This window comes from Hordeum vulgare, chromosome 5H (assembly GCF_904849725.1).
Source record: "Hordeum vulgare subsp. vulgare chromosome 5H, MorexV3_pseudomolecules_assembly, whole genome shotgun sequence".
Taxonomy (NCBI): Eukaryota; Viridiplantae; Streptophyta; class Magnoliopsida; order Poales; family Poaceae; genus Hordeum; species Hordeum vulgare.
The window spans coordinates 395,078,804-395,097,591 of record NC_058522.1 but is presented as its reverse complement, the minus strand read 5'-3'; positions in this window follow the sequence as shown (position 1 = coordinate 395,097,591).

The following is an 18,788-nucleotide window of genomic DNA, read 5'->3' as shown; positions in this document are numbered from 1 at the left end:
ATGGGGAGATATGTAACTAGCTCCAGTTCGTCAATGTAATGTAGGGATGTATTCTGTATATAGTCATACGTGCTTAAGGAAAAGAACTTGCATGACATCTATTGTCCATCCCTCCCATGGCAGCGGGGTCCTAATGGAAACTATGGGATATTAAGGTTCTCCTTTTAATAGAGAACCGGAACAAAGCATTAGCACTTAGTGAATACATGAACTCCTCATACTATGGTCATCTCCGGGAGTGGTTCCGGCTATTGTCACTCCGGGGTTGCTGGGTCATAACACATAGTAGGTGACTACAACTCTTGCAAGATAGGATCAAGAACACACATATATTCACGAGAACATAATAGGTTCAGATCTTAAATCATGGCACTCGGGCCCTAGTGACAAGCATTAAGCATGGCAAAGTAGTAGCAACATCAATCTCAGAACATAGTGGATACTAGGGATCAATCCCCATCAAAACTAACTCGATTACATGATAGGTTTCATCCAACCCATCACCGTCCAGCAAGCCTACGATGAGATTACTCATGAACGGTGAAGAGCATCATGGAATTGGCGATGAAGGATGGTTGGTGATGACGATGGCGACGATCTCCCCTCTCCGGAGCCCAGAACGGACTCCAGATATGCCCTCTAGAGGAAAAACAGGTGGTGGCGGCGCCTTCGTATCGTAAAATGCGATGAACTCTTCTCCTTGATTTTTTTTTCTGGACGAAAGGGACTAAATAGAGATGGAGTTGGAGGCGGCGAAGCCCCGAGGTCCCCACAAGCCTGCTAGGCGCGGCCAGGGGGCGCGCCTCCTGGGCTTGTGGGCTCCTCGCTCCACGTCTCCGGTTGATTCTTGCGCCAGTATTTTTTATATATTTCACAAAAAATCCTCGTAAATTTCCAGGTCATTCCAAGAATTTTTATTTCTGCGCAAAAACAACACCATGGCAATTCTGCGGAAAACAGCGTTAGTCCGGGTTAGTTCCATTCAAATCATGCAAATTAGAGTCCAAAACAAGGGCAAAAGAGTTTGAAAAAGTAGGTACGATGGAGACGTATCAACTCCCCCAAGCTTAAAACCTTGCTTGTCCTCAAGCAATTCAGTTGACAAACTAAAAGAGACAAAAGAAAAACTTTTACGAACTCTATTTGATCTTGTTGTTGCAATTATGTCTAACTCATATTCAGATTTTCAGCATGATCATAATCTAACCACATAAGCAATGACATTTAGGTCTCAAGATGTACTCATATCAATCGCATAATCAACTAGCGAGCAATAATAATAAGTTTCCAACGTCAACACTTCAATCAAAACAATCATAACACAATATGAACAGGTGGTATCTCGCTAGCTCTTTCTGAGACCGCAAAACATAAATGCAGAGCACCTTCAAAGACCAAGGGCTGACTAAACATTGTAATTCATGGCAAAGAAGATCCAGTCACAGTCATACTCAATAACAATTAAAAGCAAAGCATAAAAATGACGGAGGTGCTCTCTAATTGGTGCTTTTTGAAAGAAGATGATGACTCAACAGAAACATAAATAGTAGGCCCTTTGCAGAGGGAAGCATTGATTTGCAGAGGTGCGAGAACTCAAGCTTTGAAAATAGAGATAAATAATTTTGGGTGGCATGCTTTCATTGTCAATGCAATGACCAAGAGTTTTCACCATCTTCCATGCTACACATACTATAGGCGGTTCCCAAACAAAAAAGTAAAGTTTTGACTCCCCCACCACCGATCAATCACACTCCACGGCTAGCCGAATACTTGGGTGTCGTCCATACCAACATCAATCTAGGGGAGTTTTGTTTGCAATTATCTTTTCGATCTGAGCATGGAACTGGGCATTCCAATTGCCGGCCCCTTTCTCGTGAGTGATAGTGAATAAACACGTATCGAGGATAACACGCCTAGCATGGAAGATACTGACCACCCCTTGTCACCACATGAGTGGTTCGGGCATTCAAAATAGATTATTACTTGAAGGTTTAGAGAGTGGCGCATGCAAATTTACTTGGAGCGGCAGGTAGATACCGCACATAGGTAGGTATGGTGGACTCATATGGAACAACTTTGGGTTTATGGAAGTGGATGCACAAGCAGTATTCCCGCTTAGTACAAGTGAAGGCTAGCAAAAGACTGGGAAGCAACCAACTAGAGAGCAACAACAGTCATCAAAATGCATTCAAATTAACCAACATTGAGTGCAAGCATGAGTAGGACATAAATCACCATAAACATGAATATCATAGAGGCTATGTTGATTTTGTTTCAACTACATGTGTGAACATGTGCCAAGTCAAGCCACTTGAATCATTCAAAGGAGGATACCATCCTATCATACTACATCATAATTATCTTGAAATTCATGTTGGCATCCAAGACAAACCATTATAAGCTCCTAGCTAATTAAGCATGGCATCAGAAACTATGATCTCTAAGTTGTCATTGCAAACATGTTTCTCTCACAACAAAGCTGAATCAGGAACGATGAGCTAGTCATATTTACAAAAGAAAAATAGATCGAGTTCATACCAGCTTTTCCAGGCTCAGTCACTTCATCATATATCGTCATTATTTCCTTTCACTTGCACGACCGAATGATGTGAACAATAATAAGAGTGTTCGTGCATTGGACTAAGATGGAATCTGCAAGTAAACACAAAGGAGAAGACAAAGTAATATGGCTCTTTGACAGATAAACACATATGCATGCGAGAGCCATTAACATTGTAACCATGGTATTCTACCTTGACCCAAAGAAAAAGAAAACTATTTACATGGGAAAGCTCCCAACAAGAAAAAGAAGAACGAGAAATATTTTTGGGTTTTGTCAATCTAAACAAACACGCGAGAAGAAAACGAGAAAAAAATAAACTAGCATGGATGATACAGTGGCAAGGTGTGAACACCGACTATCAAAGTGAATGTGTGAGCAAGAATATAAAGTCCGTGAGAAACACGTACTCCCCCAAGCTTAGGCTTTTGGCCTAAGTTGGTCTACTCCCAAGGTGGGAAGTAACCGTCTCCGGGGTACTCCGGAATGTACTGAGGGTGCCACTGCTGGGTGAGCTCCTCTCGCTCCCACTGATAAACTGGCGTCTAGTACTCGACTGGTAGCTCGGGCACGGGCGCCTGTGGTAGCGCTATGCCCCAATATGCGTAGATGTCCGAGGGCATAATAATGTACCTGCCTAGATGAAGATTGAACAAAGAAGGAGCAGGCAAAGTAATAGTCTCACGAGTACCCTAACTAAATACCAAGTTATAAATCATCCTCTTATTTATATCTTTATCAAGAAAGTCATGGCGAACCATGCTATCATAATCTAGATATATCTCAGGAAGAAGCATCTCTTATTCCTCGTGCAGTCTAATAGGCTCAAAATGTCTAGCAAGACGGGTAGCATAGATACCTCCATAAACAGCGCCTTTAGTACGGTTCGTGTTCAACCGTTGAGCCACTATAGCGCCCAAGATATAAGTTTTATCATTATAAAGAGCTTCGCGCAAGACCGCAAGATCTGGGGAGCTAAGGGCTCCAGCTTTCCCACGGCCAATCAAACATTTTCCCACGAATAATGATAAGTACCGAAGCACGGGAAAATGTATGCTAGCAACTCTAGCGCAAGATACTCCTCTCTCCACTCCTACAGCAATAGTATCTATGAAAGCCTCCAAGTCCCATGGACGAGGTTCATGAATATACCCAACATAAGGTAATTTGCAAACATTGCAAAAATCCTGAAGTGACATGCGCTGGGGGATATCATATAACTTGAACTCAACCATAGGAGGGTTCTTCCTTGGATAGAAATTAAAGCTTTGCACGAAAATATTAGTGAGGAGGAGGTATTGTGGACACTTATATTCAACAAATGCGGTAAGGCCTGTGTTCTCCACCAAGTAATAAAAATCCTCATGAAGACCGGCGGCACGTAAGAACACATCGCTTGGCCACTCGCACGCTCGAACTTCTGCAACTCGGGGGACCGGATACTTGGGTTTCTTCTTCTCATTTTCATCATCCTTGGGGTCACGGCTTGAAGAGCCTCTTAGGAACCTCCTCATCTTTTCCTTTTTCTTTCTCTGAAAATTTCTGAAATTTTTAGTGACTCAAAGGAAAAGTGAACAAGGCTCAACAAAACTCATAGCCACCACTCCTAAAATTGCCTAGAGGCCATATCATGCATCAAAACTACTTGGGACCAGTTAAAATTAGCATGCAAAGCTCAATAACAGGGTCACCAAGATAGCAAAAATACGCAACGAACAAGGCACTAGAGCAAAACCTAACTGGACCAATGGAGGAGTCACATACCAAGGAACAATTCCCCCAAAACAGTTTGGTGAATGGGGTTTTGCACAAGGAGATCGAAAATCGCAGCAAGAAGAGCAAGAACACGGGTTTGAGCTGTAGAATGATTTTTTCTGGAGGTAGGAGAAGGATATGGGAGCTGGAATAAGTGGAGGGGCCACGTGGGCCCCACAATCATGGTAGGCGCGGCTAGGGGGGTGCCCGCGCCTCCTGGGCTTGTGGCCCACTCGTGCATCCCCCTCACTAGCTTTGTGTCTCAGAATTTTTCAAAAATTCCAGAAAAAAATCATACTTGATTTTCAGGGCATTTGAAGAACTTTTATTTTCGGGGCACTTTTCTAAGGGACGCAAAAAGAAGAAAATAGGAAAAAATAAAGCTAAATCTACCATTTTCCTTCTAAACTACCGAAAGTAAAAGTTTGGAACACAGGGTTGTGACTCCTAGATTCATTCATCTCATGGCCATCAAAAGAAATCTGTCAATGAGGTTGATCAAGTCTCCTTGACAAACTTTTTTGAATCGCATAAAACCGGAGAATTTCTGAATAGTCACTAAGTTACCTCAATGGGGATGTGCATATCCCCAACAAGCAAATCATACTTCATCTTAACAGTAGGTATAGGGCATTCAAAGCTCCCAATAAGAATCGATGAAGTTTTTTCAATAGCATTGATGCAATGTACTTGATATTGTTTCTTCAGAAAGTGCATCGTATGCTCATCACCATTGACATGGAAAGTGACATTGCCTTTGTTGCAATCAATAACAGCCCCTGCAGTGTTCAAAAAGGGTCTTCCAAGGATGACCGCCATGCCATCATCCTCGGGAATATCCAGAATAACAAAGTTTGTTAAGATAGTAACGTTAGCAACCACAACAGGCACATCCTCGCAAATGTCGATAGGGAAAGCAGTTGATTTGTCAGCCATTTGTAGGGAGATTTCAGTGGGTGTCAACTTATCCAATTCAAGTCTACGATAAAGAGAGAGAGGCATAACACTAACACCAGCTCCAAGGTCGCATAAAGCAGTTCTAACGGAGTTTCCTTTAATGGAGCAAGGTATAGTGGGCACTCCGGGATCACCCAGTTTCTTAGGAGTTCCACCCTTGAAGGTGTAATTAGCGAGCATGGTGGAAATCTCAACCTCAGGTATCCTCCTCTTATTAGTCACAATATCCTTCATGTACTTAGCATATGGAGACATCCTGAGCATATCTGTCAGACGCATTTGCAGAAAGACAGGTCTAATCATTTCAACAAAGCGCTCAAAGTCCTCATCATCCTTTTTCTTGGATGGTTTGGGAGGAAAGGGCATGGGTTTCTGAACACATGGTTCCCTTTCTTTACCATACTTCCTAGCAATGAAGTCATTCTTATCATATCTCCTATTCTTAGGTTGTGGGTTATCAAGATCGACACTAGGTTCAATCTCCACATCCTTATCATTGCTAGGTTGAGCATCATCATGAACACCACTATCGATATTATAATTAGGCTCATGTTCATCACCAGATTGTGTTTCGGCATCAGAAATAGACACATCGTTTGGATTCTCGTGTGTAACAGCAACAGGGTTGCTAGCATGCAAGTTCCTATCATCTTTCTTTTTCTTTCTAGGATGACTAGGTGCCTCGGTGCTAACTCCTTGAGAATCTTGTTCAATTCTCTTAGGATGACCCTCAGGATACAAAGGTTCCTGGGTCATTCTACCACCTCTAGTGACGACTCTAACAGAATTGTCATTCAACTCATTGAGCAAGTCATTTTGAGCCTTAAGTACATGTTCTACCTGAGTAGTGACCATAGAGGCATGTTTACTCAAAATCTTAAGATCATTGACATTTCTATCCACACAAGCACTTAAATGACTAAGCATACGAGCATTTTGTTCCAATTGTCTGCTAACATAATCGTTGAAACTTTGTTTTTTGGCAACAAAGTTATCATATTCATCTAAGCATAAGCTAGCAGGTTTATCAAAAGGAATATCATTCTCATTGAATCTACGCAGAGAGTTTACCTCTACTACCTGTGTCGGGTTATCAAGACCATGGATCTCTTCGATAGGTGCTGATTCTTGACATCTTCAGATTTAATGCCTTTCCCTTGCATAGATTCCTTAGCTTCTTGCATATCTTCAGGACTGAGGAATAGGATACATATTTTCTTCGGAGTTGGCTTCGGAGGTGGTTCGGGAATAGTCCAAGCATTTTCATTGCACAAGATATTACTCAATAGAATCTCAGCTTGTTCCACAGTATGTTCCCTGAAAACACAACCAGCACAACTATCTAGGTGGTCCCTAGAAGCATCGGTTAGTCCATTATAGAAGATATCAAGTATTTCATTCTTCTCAAGAGGGTGATCAGACAAAGCATTCAGTAGCTGGACAAGCCTCCCCCAAGCTATTGGGAGACTCTCTTCTTCAACTTGCACAAAGTTATATATATCCTGCAAGGCAGCTTGTTTCTTATGGGCAGGAAAATATTTCTCAGAGAAGTAGTAGATCATATCCTGGGGACTACGCACACAACTAGGAGCAAGAGAAGTGAACCAAGTCTTAGCATCATCCTTTAGCGAGAAAGGAAACAACTTAAGGATATAGTAGTGGCGGATCTTTTCCTCACTCGTGAATAGGGTGGCTATATCGTGCAGCTTAGTAAGATGTGCTACAACCGTTTCAGACTCATAACCATCAAAAGGATCAGATTCGACCAAAGTGATTAACTTAGGGTCGACAGAGAATTCATAATCCTTATCGGTCACAAACATAGGCGAAGTAGCAAACTTTGTATCGTATTTCATTCTAGCGTTCAAAGATTTTTCTTTCCACTTGTGCAGTAATTTCTCAAGATCATAGCTATCCTTACAATCAAGAAAGTCCTCAGCTATCTCTCCCTCCATAACATATCCCTCAGGTATATTAGGCAATTCATATCTAGGAGAGCTAGTTCTAACAGGTGAAACAGTAGGTTCTACTTCAATAATCTCAGCAGTTTCAAAAGTATCATCACATTCAGCAGCAACTCTAGCAATTTCTGGATCAAGGAATGCACCTAGTGGCAAAGCAGTATCAAGCAAAGCATCATCATAAGCATCATGAATAGCAGTAGTAGCATCATCAAGCACAGGCAACACATCAAAATTTCTAGCAGGAGGTGGTGTCGCAAACTTGCTGATAACTGAAGGTGAATCAAGTGCAGAGCTAGATGGCAGTTCCTTACATGTCCTCGTAGTTGAGGGCAAGACATTAGTTTTTTTATCTTTCAGATTCCTCATAGTGATCAATACACGTAAATTCCAAGTGACTCAGAGAATATAGCTATGCCTCCCCGGCAACGGTGCCAGAAAATAGTCTTGATAACCCACAAGTATAGGGGATCGCAACAGTTTTCGAGGGTAGATTATTCAACCCAAATTTGTTGATTCGACACAAGGGGAAGCTAAAGAATATTCTCGAGTATTAGCAGTTGAGTTGACAATTCAACCACACCTCAAAGACTTAGTATTTGCAGCAAAGTTTTAGTAACAGAGTAGTGTGATAGTAGCAGTAGCAATGGTAACAGTAGAAGTGACAGCAGTAGCAGTAACAGTAGCAGTAGTGACAACAGTAGCAGCAAAGTAACATAGCAAGGATCAGTAGGAAAAGACTCGTAGGCATTGGATCGGTGATGGATAATTATGCCAGATGACATTCATCATGCAACAACTATAACATGGGGAGATATGTAACTAGCTCCAGTTCGTCAATGTAATGTAGGCATGTATTCCGTATATAGTCATACGTGCTTAAAGAAAAGAACTTGCATGACATCTATTGTCCATCCCTCCCGTGGCAGCGGGGTCCTAATGGAAACTACAGGATATTAAGGTTCTTCTTTTAATAGAGAACCGGAACAAAGCATTAGCACTTAGTGAATACATGAACTCCTCATACTATGGTCATCTCCGGGAGTGGTTCCGGCTATTGTCACTCCGGGGTTGCCGGGTCATAACACATAGTAGGTGACTACAACTTGCAAGATAGGATCAAGAACACACATATATTGACGAGAACATAAGAGGTTCAGATCTTAAATCATGGCACTCGGGCCCTACTGACAAGCATTAAGCATGGCAAAGTAGTAGCAACATCAATCTCAGAACATAGTGGATACTAGGGATCAATCCCCATCAAAACTAACTCGATTACATGATAGATCTCATCCAACCCATCACCGTCCAGCAAGCCTACGATGAGATTACTCACGAACGGTGAAGAGCATCATGGAATTGGCGATGAAGGATGGTTGGTGATGACGATGGCGACGATCAACCCTCTCCGGAGCCCAGAACGGACTCCGGATATGCCCTCCAGAGGAAGAACAGGTGGTGGCGGCGCCTCCGTATCGTAAAACGCGAGGAACTCTTCTCCTTGATTTTTTTCTGGACGAAAGGGACTAAATAGAGCTAGAGTTGGAGGCGGCGGAGCCCCGAGGGCCCCACAAGCCTGCTAGGCGCGGCCAGGGGGGCCCGCGCCTCCTAGGCTTGTGCGCTCCTTGCTCCACGTCTCCACTTGATTCTTGCGCCAGTATTTTTATATATTCCACAAAAAATCCTCGTAAATATCCAGGTCATTCCGAGAACTTCTATTTCTGCGCAAAAACAACACCATGGCAGTTCTGCTAAAAACAACGTTAGTCCGGGTTAGTTCCATTCAAATCATGCAAATTAGAGTCCAAAACAAGGGCAAAAGAGTTTGGAAAAGTAGATACGATGGAGACGTATCAGTAACACCAACCGGGACCAAAAGGCAGCCACGCATGAGCAGCTCGCAGGAGATGAGGTTTTTGTTTTTGTTTTTTTGAAAGGGGGTTAGGGGTTTCGGAGGGTTTTATTATGGGTTTCATATTATGTTAGCTAGCTACTACATATAGAGAGAAGTGACCTCTCTTTCTCCGTACTTGGTCGATGGTAGGTACTACATATAGAGAGAACTCGACGCTAGCTAGTAAGCAAATGAAGGAACCATTAATTACACAACATTGTCATGAACATATATAGAGTGAAGTGACCTCTCTTTCTCCATGCTTGGTCGAACAACTCGATGCTCCTACATATAGTACACGATCATGCATATATACAATATATAACATGTCTTGTGATCCCTAACTAGCTAATATCTATCGTCCACCAAAATCATAAGGAAATCCTGATGATATTCTCCGTCTGATGGTATGACATGCTCAAAAAAGAATCTCGCAAATTCCTCTTGAATTGCTCGTATGCGATTAGTTGGTAGGAGTTCTTCCCGCTTCCGCTTGATCTAATTTAAAGAAGGGGGTCTATATATATAGACCCCTTCTCACAGTTGATGGTAATAAAATAAAAATGTGAATATTGTTTACGTACATCAAGTTCTTTAAAACATCTGCCCTTCTCACAGGTCGTCTCATGAATCCACTCACAAACAAAGTATCCACATAACCTAGTCCCAGTTTCCTGCCTCAAGCAGTACTTTACGAGAATAGAGTTCAATCAAAATAATAATCAGGCATGATAATGGTATTGAAACTAGAATGAATGAAAATCAAGATGCGTGGAACTAGCTAGTACTACTTACTTTGCCGAAGGTAAATCGCAGCTCCTTATTCCATTCACCCTTAACTTTCTTGATGAACTTTTTCCAAACCCTTCATGGCAAAGAAAATGATTACTTGATATCAGGAAATGAAATAAAGTTGTCGATATGGTGCGATAATGATTGAACTTACCTTTGGAGCATTTCAGTAACCGGCGCCAACTCTGTAGGGTCTTTACGTAGCGAGTCCAAAACAAGTACTACTCCCTCATCAAGCCTAATGATTAGCAGAACAAAGTGAAACCTGCGCATGCATGACTCATCAATTACACTTAACCTTGAGTAAGTGAAACATAATGCGCAGAAGACAACTAGTAACACTGACTCGAATTTGTAAGGAAATAGTATTTCCTTTCTGTCATGTTGTCAAAGTAACAAAGTTAGCAAGTTGTTCTATGTATCCTTGGGTGTATTACATATGTTATGTGCATTTACGGTATCTGGGTTAAGGAACCCAATGTCATATATTTTCCCTCTTTTGCATTCGAGGATCTTCAATCTGTATAATATAGCAAGGATAGTTACACATGCACTAATGAAGGAGATGAGCTAGAGAATTAATTACAAAAATAATTCTTACATACAATAGGAAGTGACGATTGTTTTGTCGAGGGCATCTTGATTGTATAACTGAAATAATTCGTCAAATTCAACAAACAACGACCCGTTTCCATTGTAAAAGTGCTCATCTTTAAAACCCACGTAGATAATGTTGATCGAATCATTGCACGCATTCAAGTACCAATCATGTAGTCTTCGCATCAGCATTGATAGTTGCATCAACTGCTTAGGTTTCAGGAGAGGTTTCCCGTACTGGTATCTAATGGCTACTATCGGGGCAGTTTCGAACTATACATCATCGCTTACGAAATCAGCAGGACTAAAACCAGGATAATTAGCGGCCACTACCCTGGATCAACATTAGCGACATCGGTAAACACCTTGAGCGGGGGCACGATTGCTTCTCCTGTTCACGAAGTTCGGGAATTTTTTTCCCACTTCTCAAACCACTAGTACTTGAGCTTTCCGACTGCTTCGCTTTAACATGCCTCTTTTGAATAATTCGCTCATAGTGTGATGGCAGCGGATGCGGTACCGATGGTGGTCACTCAAGGGCATCCAAATAGCGCTTCACTTTTACCAGATCAACTTTCTCCTTTGGAGGTAGACGTTTAGATGCAAAAAGGGCCTTATTATAGGCAGCCATGATTTCCGCATTTTCCTTGGGAGTCCTCTCTTATGGTAACTTTGGAAGAGGCATGAGGCATGGACCATATTTGAATTTCTTCCCGCCTCCAGTACTACTAGCTGCCGTAGCGGCGGCGTCTCTCTTTCGTTGTTGCTGACGCGCAGGAGGAGGCGGAGGAGGAGGAGGCGGAGTGCGTTCACAACCAGAGGAGGCGGAGTGCGCTCACGTGCCGGAGGAGGCGGAATGCGCTCACGGGCCGGAGGAGGCGGAATGCGCTCACGGGCCGGAGGAGGCGAAGGAGGAGGAGGCGTAGTGCCCTCACGCATCGGAGGAGGCGGAGGAGGAGGAGGCAGAGTGCGTTGACGCACTAGAGGAGGCGGGGGAGGAGGAGGAGTCTGCTGAGGCATACAGTGTGGAAGCTTGATGTACTCCTTTCTCCATATACATGTAGACCTTAAAACATTTTCCAGATGAATCTCCCCTTCACCTATAGGGTAGTCAAGCTAGAGCTCGTCATGTTATTCCATCCCCAATCACAATAGCATAGTCATGTGGAATCGGACGGCAATGGAAAGTTCCCTCGGCTCGAGGAGGTAGAACAGAGCCGACTACCGCCTTCAAGGTCAGGTTCTGGCATTTCGCCATTAGCACATAATGTTCAGCCTCCGTGATACTATCCACGGGGTAGCGAGGAGCCGTGAAATCATGTTGAACGAGCTCCATGTAAGCCACACGGCTTCCCCGCTCAGATGGTGGGGTAGCTTCTATGGTAGGATCCAAGTAATGATCTCCGTGCCGTTGAGATGGTTGGACGGTAGCTCGTTGGCTCTCAAGTTGCTCTAGTTTCACTAATCTTGCACTGAGCTTCTGCATTTCGGTTGCTTCCTCTTTTTTCTTTCTCTGTCGGCTTCTGTAACAATCCTTGTCAGGAAATCCATGCACCCACTCAATGGAGCCTGATGTGCCTCGTGTTTGTCCAGGGTGTTTAGGATTCCCGAGGGCCTCTGTCAGCTCGTCCTTCTCTCTATCAGGAATGAACGTCCCTTCCTGCTCTACCTTGATTGCCTTGTGAATCTTGCTAATGTGTATTGCAAGTTGTTCATTCGTCCAAACACACTTCCCTGATTCTAGGTCCAAAGTTCCCCCAATCCCGAAGAACCAATTCCTTGACCGATTTGGCCAGTGCAATGTCTCTTGTTGGACCCCTTTAGCAAGCAGGGTTTGCTCACCTTTTCCCACAATGGTCAGGCTTTGTTGTAGCCACCTGACCCCGTGGTATGGTGATACTTCTTCAATGCAGCATTTTGCTTGTTTGTCTCTGACCTTTGCTTACCCTTGTTCGATTTCTTGTAGGCCACAAATGCAGGCGAGTGATCTCTGATCTTCTCATATTGACCGATGAACTCTGGAGTCTCGTCTTTCTCGACAAACTTTGTGTTCAAATGTTTCCTCAAGTTCTTGAATAAATCTGCCATCTTATTTTGAGAAAACGCCTTGACCTTTCGCTCCATAACTGGGTTATTCGGATCTTCCTCTGGCGGTATGCTGAAATTTGTCATCAGCGAGGTCCATAGATCATCTTTCAGTCTATCATGGACATAAGAAACTTCAGGGTCCTTCTTCTAATTCCATTCGTGGATTTTGATCGGGACGTTGTCCCTAACAAAAACTCTGGAGTGATGTACAAATGTGGCCATGGTCTGCTTAGGAGCCATCGGTTGGCCATTTTGCAGGACTTCTGTGATCATGAACCTTTCTTCCTGCCGCAACCTTTTCTTCGGGCCTCGTCTCCTTACGGAAGTTTGGCTCGATCCAGAAGGCTAAAAGAAGAAAGAAGTGTTACCAAAACATATAATGTATCAAGTCAGCACGGGCCTAATTAATATATATATACCTCACCGGATTTTGCAATAGTTAAGTCTCCCTCCTCCGTTCGGTGACGAGAGCCGTCATCATGATCTCCTTCCTCCGACATTCGGTCACCGGAGCCGTCATGACCTCCTTCCTCCTTCATTGTTGGATCGCCGGAGCCGTCATGACCTCCTTCCTCCTCCATTGTTGGATCACTGAAGCCGTCATCCTCTCCTTCTTGACCATCGGTGTCGTTGAGAAATGGCAAGGGATCACGTCTGTCACGAATTATATCCCCCAAAAAAAATTCCCAGTCTCTGTCGATGCTTTCTGCAAATATTACAACCTGCGATATACAAACATGAGAGATGGATTAGCGTGGCCTCGATAATTGGTCGGGCGAGCGGATCGCCTCTCTCTCATGCATGTTCGATATCCCCGTCATGTCAAAGTTATCGGGGAGGGGGTAGATCGACAACGACGTTCTTCTAGGGTTTGGGTGGCCTCGATAGTTGGTCGAGCGAGCGGACCACCTCTCTCTCTCTCTCATGCATGTCTGACGTCCCCCTCATGTTGAAGTTATCGGTGAGGGAGTAGATCGACATCGATGTTCTTTCTTCTAGGGTTTGGGTGACCTCGATAGTTGGTCGGGCCAGCGGACCGCCTCTCTCTCATGCATGTCCGACATCCCCCTCATGTCAAAGTTATTGGGGAGGGGGTAAATTTTAACTTAGTGAGTCTTTTAATTAACTCATTTTGAATATATGAACATTTTAACTTAGTAACTTAGTAACTTGGTAAATTTTAACAAAGATGTGTATAGTGCTAGATTCTAGCTTGGTTAGTCTGAAACCCTTTATTATATAACAATAACATCAACGAGTGACTGTGGTGCATTTGTTTTCTAGTGCGTCCGGTGACGTCATCAAGTATATATCAACTGTAGGAATGGGAGCTTCACATTTTCATTTAAAAAAGTAGCTTCACATTTTCATTTCAAAAAGACTTGCTTCACATTTTCATTTAACAAAAATACTACCTTCATATTTTCATTTCAAAAACAGAGCACATTTCCGAAAAAAACCTCTTCTCTCAAAATGGGAGCTTCACATATTCATTTCAAAACTCGTCATGCATATGCAAAATTTAACATTTGTTTCTCTATCTAAAAAACAGAGCACATTTCATACATCTCATCTCATCTAATGTCATCTCATCTCATTATGCAACAAAAAATCATCTATCTATTAATCTCATCTCATATCATATCATCTCATTATGCAACAAAAACGGAGCATGGCCGAAGCACTGGCAGCAGGGGACCATCGCCGGAGCAGTTGCAGCAGGGGCGAGCATGGGAGGAGTAGTGGCAGCAGGGGACCATGGCCGGAGCAGTCGCAGCGGGGGCGAGCATGGCCGAAGTAGTGGTGGCAGGGGGCTTGGGAAAGGGGGAGCTCACTAGGGGGTGCAGGCATGGAGGACGACGACTACAAGGAGTGGGCTGAGGGACACGCAACGACAGGGAGGAGGGCGTGCGAGGAGGTCCAGCATCGGTGAGGGTCAACAGGCTCGGGGGTGGCACGGTGTCGGTGAGGGGCGACGGTGCAGTCGGGCAGCGTGGCAGCGTTGAGGTGGTCGTCGGCACCGTCATGGGAGAGGAGGAGAAGAAACAGGCAATGAGGGATTTGGAAACTTTGCAAAGTCCCGCTTATATAGGACAACCATTAGTCTCGGTTCCTCGCTGGAACCGAGACTAAAGGTCCCCCTTTAGTCCCGGTTGCAGCCACCAACCAGGACTAAAGGTCATTTTCAGCAGCCCAAAGGGCGGGAAGCATAGGCTTTTATTCCTGGTTGGTGGCCTCAACCAGAACTAAAGGGGGGCCTTCAGTCCCCGTTGAGGCCACCAACCGGAAGTAAAGTCATCCGGCTGGAACGGCGTTGGGCTGGTGGATGTTTAGTCCCACCTCGCTAGCTGAGAGGCGTCGAGCGTGGTTTATAAGCGCGGCTGCGCCAACCCTCTCGAGCCCTCTCTACTGCAGCCCTACGGGTCTAAGCACACTCTCTCTACGTGTGGGCCTACTGGGCCTACTGCACGCGTGCATCCTGGCCCAACTAGCGTGTAGGGTTTCTAGTCGTATGCACGTCATGGTGGCCGAGTAGGCGGCATTTTTTTACTTTAATACTTTTTAGTTGATTCTTTTTAGTTCATTCTTTCTAACAACTAAATACTTTGATAATCTTAGTTAATATTTTTTTGATTCTTTTTAGTTCATTCTTTTTAGAAAATCAATACTTTGATAAATTTAGTTAACATTATTTTGATTCTTTTTATTTCATTCTTTTTTATATTAGTTTATTCTTTGAGCTAAATGACCCTGAAATTGAAAAGCACTACAAATGAACTCTAAACAGTTGAAAGGTGGCATGGTATCATCATTTCACCCACATAGCATGTGTTAAAAAGTTGAGACAGTTACGACAAAAACTAGATGCACTTCGTGTACAAAATGGACAATCTCTTTCGAAGTATGAGGGTTTCCCACGAAAACTCATCTGTTACAAAGGGCTTTCATTTTTTTTAACTTATATCAACTCCAGACTTTTTGTGCGTTCAACATGCACCATTCAAAGCCACATCATTAATTTTCAACCCTTTTTGACTTCATTTGGTATTTTTCATGCATGTACTATTTTTTTGAGCTAAATGACCCTGAAATTGAAAAGCACTACAAATGAACTCTAAAAAGGTTGAAAGTTGGCATGGTATCATCATTTCACCCACATAGCATGTGCTAAAAAGTTGAGAGGGTTACGGCAAAAACTGGATGCACTTCATGTACAAAATCGACAATCTCTTTCGAAGTATCACGGTTTCCGACGAAAACTCATGTGTTACAAAGGGATTTCATTTTTTTTGAACTTATTTCAACTCCAGACTTTTTGTGCATTCAACATGCACCATTCAAAGCCACATCATTAATTTTCAACCCTTTTTTACTTCATTTGGTATTTTTCGTGCATTTACTCATTTTTTAGCTAAATGACCCTCAAATTGAAACGCACTACAAATAAACTCTAAAAAGGTTGAAAGTTGGCATGATATCATCATTTCACCCACATAGCATGTGCTAAAAAGTTGAGAGGATTACAGCAAAAACTGGATGCACTTCGTGTACAAAATCGATAGTCTCTTCCGAAGTATCAGGGTTTCGGACGAAAACTCATCTACTACAAAGGGATTTCATTTCTTCGCGTAATGAAATCTATCATCAGAATAGTTTTGGAGAGAAAGTCTTCATTTTTTTGCTTATTGCATCGTAACCATGGATAATCTTCATCGCTTAACAGGGTGCATGGGCCAGCCTTCACTTTGAAGGGGGGAATTTCATGAAACTTTTCATAATCTTCAAACATGTCTGTCCACTAGTAGGAGAAAGGCTACCAGTAGTGTTGGTTTTACCCTTACTAGTAGCACTGGGGACAGCGCTACAGCTAACCTGTTAGAAGTAGCGCTTGATATAAAGCGCTACTAGTATATAGATTAGCAGTATCGCTAGAATAAATAAAGTGCTACTGCTAATATTCTTGCTTTCAGTTCTTAATTCCCATCGTATTTATGCACCCCCTACATATTTGTGCATGATCTATACAGTGATTTCATCATATCATAATAAACATGCATTATTGTCATCACATCATACACATAAAGTAGTCTCGTCATTTATACCATCATCATCATCATCATTATCCAACACAAATATCATCAAATCTCGAAAATAGCAATACACACAAGTCATGGCACACCCACAAGTTTCATCATCCATATCTAAACCATCATGTAGAAGAGAAGAGCGATCATCATGAGGAAGAGCGCAACTATGTAATACTTCTTGAGGCACCGGTTTCGCTCCGTCTCTTGCCGTAGCATCCACCTCAAGTAACTCTTTTCTGCTTCAGCTCTGCTGTCAAACCCTCTATGGCTAGCGCCCGGGTACCTGTCCACCTGGGCCTGAGCGTCTGGCCAGTGGTCGTACAGTCCTGGAACCCTCCCAATGAATAGGGTGTAGCAGTCCTTCGCCATCTCCGATCTATGTACCTGCATCGTAAGTTGATTAATTTAACGATATATAATATGCAACATAATGTACTTGAGAAACACAAAGAGGCATACTTAGCAGAATACAAGCACTAAACAAAAATAACGAAGTTCGTCATACACAAAGTAATTAACTAGAGCGATGTACGGTAGTTCATATAAAGAGTAGTAGTATTAATTATAATTAAACACACACATTGTCATCGTCAATCACTATTCCATGTCGAAGCTCCAATCTTCATAGTCAGGGATGAAGGACCCGAGCTTCTTGAAAGGATTCAGGTCTAGACCCTGAGCCCGTAGCACCTCTCGGACACTCTCCCACCTCATTGAACCATGGGAGAACATCCCTCCTTGTTCAACAACCTGCTTCATGATCACCTGGGCAAGTTCACACTGGATGTGATAAAACTCACCTCAGATTCGATGATCCGGTGTGCTTCCTATTCTTGTGGCCCAGTTGAGAATCTCGGCATCGCCGGAATTAGATGACATGTGAAGGCATTGTTTATCCCTTCTGAACTCGATCATGTGATGCATGAGGTAGAATCCATCAGACGTACTACCGTTTGGTTGTTGGATGCACCAGAAGTTGGTCTTATGGCCGAAAGCCGACGCTTTATTCATGTACTTTTTCAACTGGATATATCCACGAGTAAGGTTGTAGGTGAAAATGGCACTATAGAGAACACTCTTTATGTGCGTGTAATCCTTTGTCTTGATGTTCATTGATGAGTCCAAGTACAAAGCATAGGAGTATTGTGGGTACAAACAGATGAGGACGGCACCCCCCCCCCCCGCGTGTTGTGCAAAATAAGCACACCTCAAATTAGACTACATGCTTGCAAAGGAATGATCAAAACTTACGAAAGGATATCCGCGAATAACTTACATGGGATGATAAGGCAGGAGAATCATTTCTTTGTCCTTATTAGCAATCATGAAGTCGCTGATGTACTTTCTCGCAGAGTCCCAGTGCTCTTTGCAGTGTGCCAAGAAGCTCTCGTACATATGGTACGGGTCCGCGGCGCACATATATTCTATGTTCTCACGCCTCATGATGTATTTGAGATGCAGCGCATACAGGCGGATGAACTGGAAATTCATCTTGGTCATTTGGAACATGTTGTAGATGTAGTCAAATCGCAGGATGAACTTCTCCATGGGCCATGTGTCGACATATCCACTCGCACCCAGAACCTGAACCGGGTAAAGCGGGTATCCTGGTTTTTCCGAGCTGAAAGGTCTCATCTCTGTGGCCAGCACATCATCATGAAGTCTCCTTAGATCATTGTTCATTATGCTCTCTACCTATTTCTGAGGTAGGGTCGGGTGGTCGGCGACTTGGAATCGCTCCGCGCCTACGAAAGGTATCATGTCTACCTCCCGGGGCTTCAGTTAGCTGCTTGAAGCAGATCAGGCGCCTTTACAGCCTTTCTTGTCCGGTCTCCTCCTTGGCTTCTTGGCGGGTGGCGGTAGTGAGCCGCCATACCTTCCCTAACCACCACCCCTAGCGTCGTCGGGCTAATTATCAGTGGACGGCCGTTGTGTTCAGGGCGGAGCTAGCAAATTGCTAAAGCCTGGGCACATTACAAGCTAAATTTTACTTTGGTCTATCAAACACCAAAAGTATCATATATTCAGGTAAACGTCATGTGCAGTATAAACATCAATATTTCATAGATCATGGAAATAACAAAACATGAGAT